Raw genomic sequence first — 3,464 nt, forward strand, 5'->3', positions numbered from 1 at the left:
CGATGACGCAACAGTATAAACAAGACGGAATCCTCAATAGCCGAGGCACTTGAAATTATTTTGGGCATGATTAGAGAAAGTTAATCTATGAGACCTTTGTTTTCCTTTTTTTATTTGCTATACTAGTATATATGACCGTCAAAAATGACGGGAAACCATTGTTAATGATTAACGAAAATTATAGAATTGAACTAAAATAATTTGTCTGTTCCTCCAAAAATGCACATACTCTTCATTTATTTCATCAGTCTTAAAGTAATTCTCTAATCACCAAATTTTTAGCAAAATCTACGCAGAAAATGAACTGTTATCGTGAACAAAAGTACGTGTCCACTCAAAAGAGACTTAAATAGCACTCTTGAGCCTTTTCACTATATTCTAGGTCAGAAATTAGAAAATATAGTGCAGACATTCCGACACAAATTTCCAACTCTTTCGATTGTACAAAGGATAAAATATATTTGGTAGTAATAAACGTTTATTTCTTTACGTTTTAAGGCCAAGTAGATAATATATGTGTTAAAATACCGAAAATAATATTTATTAATTAACATTTATGCACCACTTAAATCTTTTTAAACACTGACTATATAATATTAGTAACAGTAGGCCTATTTGTAGCATAATTTAATACATAAACGTAACGTAAGGCTTAGCTGAAACACTACTTGGTAAATTTTATTTTCCTTTTGGCTACAACTCAATGTCATAAAACTTTTGAATTAAACTATTTCGTTGTTATATCACCGAAGTTATAAAAAAATAAAGAATAAAAACATTTTTAACAAATCGACATGAATATTGAGCATTCAATATAAACACCATAGTTGGCCTAAGAACAATCAGGTGATAGTTGTGTTGCTAAGCGACGATGTATATTGATGAGCATTACCAAAATAAGAGCATGAAAATGTTCTGGACAGAGTGACAAAGGCAATAAGCCTTTTATAGTTAGTGATTTGTGTGCGCCAGCAATATCAAGCGTGGGGTGCGCGTATACCCGTTTCGATTTTCTTACTCATCAGGATCTCTACAAGCCTATCATTAAATTGAAATTCTTTTAGGCAGGATTACAATAAATTAATCCATGAGACTTTGGGTGTGATCAATTACACCCAGCGAAGGGTTTGACCTCCTGAGTCCAAGACTGTAATTAGATCTCAAACCGGTCAAGAGATGACAAAGCTATGAACTAAAAGTTTGTACTTGAAAAAACAAACAAATTCAGAGACATTCTATGAACCGCTATGCCTCGGCTAAAAACAGAGCAAAAGCCAAATGTAAAATTAAAAGTAAGACAACGAAACGGTAGACCAGCAGAGATATAATTTTACATAAAGAGAAAGCAAAGGTAGATTAAGTACACAGAGACAAGAAAAAAGTAAGTTTAAATGTATTGATGTACAAAGGTTGATCAAATTATATTAAAACAATTTGCTGCTGATTTTTAGGTTTGTGTATTCTCACAACAGGTTGCACTTTTCTTCCTAGTTCCTAAATTTATTCATATTATTTTATTTTCCAATGCCATTAAGTCAAGGGATATCCCCCATCGTAGAAATTCTAAATCCCTGATCTCAACATATCTTTATGATCTAAGTGTATGAACATTTTGCGTTCGAAAGGACTGTTACATTCCTTTTCCAAAAGCGATCAATTTTGAATGGAATTGCACTACCTACAACGCGATACAATGTCCATATGTAGTTCTGATAAATAACTTTCCACAGCGACTTTAATTGGACTGTAATTATAACGTGACTTGCTGACTTGCATATTGATTTGGTTATTATTAAGCACAAAGCTACACAATGGCGTATCTGTGCTCTGCCCATCATGCGTATCTGATCACGAATTTTAGCGTGGTATGCCTGTATACTAGGGGCGATTTGCATATTGAAAAATCATTTTAATATAACGTACTCAACCATCTATATTTTACTGAAAAGGCGTGAGTAAACTAAATACACAAAGACAGCTTAAACAAGCAAAAGTAAACTTGGGTGTATGTGTAAAGGTGAGACTAGATTGAATGTGTACATTCAAAAAAGTAAAGTGTAATACAGGTGTAAAGATAAAAGCAGATAAATTACTCATAAACAAGTGAAAACAAAAATATATAAAAGACAAAACAGATGTAAATGTAAAGGTTACGATAAGGAAAAATATATTTAATACATTATGGCAAGCAAAGGTTAACCTATTTGTAGATATAAAAGTTAGAATTAATTGTGTTTACAAAGATAAACACTAATAAGGGGAAGATGAATTATATTTATAGAGATAAATACTAATAAACATATACATTTAGTTGTAATGTGTGTGTATTATATCAAAGCCACATTGGGCTATCTGCTGTGTCCACCACGGAGAATCGAACCCCGGTGTAAAGGTGAGAAGCAAAAGTATAAAGACTGGCATAGATTATAAACATACGATAACGAAAAGAAAATTTGGATATAAATATAAAAGTGAGAATTTAAAAAATAAATAAAAACTATGCAAAAAGATAAACTATAGAGAGTTGAATAAAGTTTATTTGGATGTTTGTGGAAAAGAGAGAGTGTTTTGAAAAATTTAACTTTAACATAGCTGAGAAAAGATTAAATATACCAGAATCAAACAAAGGCAGACAGATAGATAGATAAAAAACAAAAACGTGGAGTTGGGTAAAATTATATTGTGGGACTTAAAAAAAGAGATAAGTAAATTTAACATAGCAAAAAAGAAAGCTGCATTAGGCAACGCAATGTTAGAACTCTGGTATTATTGACTATGTAGACAAATTCATTAGATAAACTAAATACCATGTAACATCGCATTACAATAAAGCTATAATACTATAAAACAGATATTCAAAACTTCGAATCAACAAAAAGGTTTGTTTGTTTGTTTGAAGTTAAGCACAAAGCTACACAATGGATGATATGTGCCCTGCCTACCACGGGTATCGAAACTCGGTTTCTAACATTATATCAGCGTACAAGCAGAAAACATAAAGTTTCATAATAGAATGTAATATGTGGACGCTATTAGTATGAAAACAAAACGGTTATTTGAACGTTTGTTGTTGTTTGAAATTAAGCACAAAGCTACAAAATGAATGATCTGTGCTCTGCCCACCACGGGTATCGAAAACCGGTTTCTATCGTTGTAAGTCCGCAAACGTACCACTGTGCCAATAGGGGTGCCAACGTTATGAATATAAAAAAAATATTTCAAAAATTATGAGGACCTAGGCAAATTCATATTGAATTATAATTAAAGAGGACTAAAGAAAACAAGTATAAAGTCATGGCAGAGATGAATATAAAATTATACCAGTAAAAGTAGAGTCAGATATTGTTCTTCAGTCCAAAGAAGATTTGTTTGTTTGTTTTTGAATTTCGCGCAAAGCTACACGAGGGCTATCTGCGCTAGCCGTCCCTAATTTGGCAGTGTAAGACTAGAGGGAAGCTAGCTAA

Source organism: Limulus polyphemus, unplaced genomic scaffold (genome assembly GCF_000517525.1).
Source record: "Limulus polyphemus unplaced genomic scaffold, Limulus_polyphemus-2.1.2 Scaffold3624, whole genome shotgun sequence".
NCBI classification, from domain to species: Eukaryota; Metazoa; Arthropoda; class Merostomata; order Xiphosura; family Limulidae; genus Limulus; species Limulus polyphemus.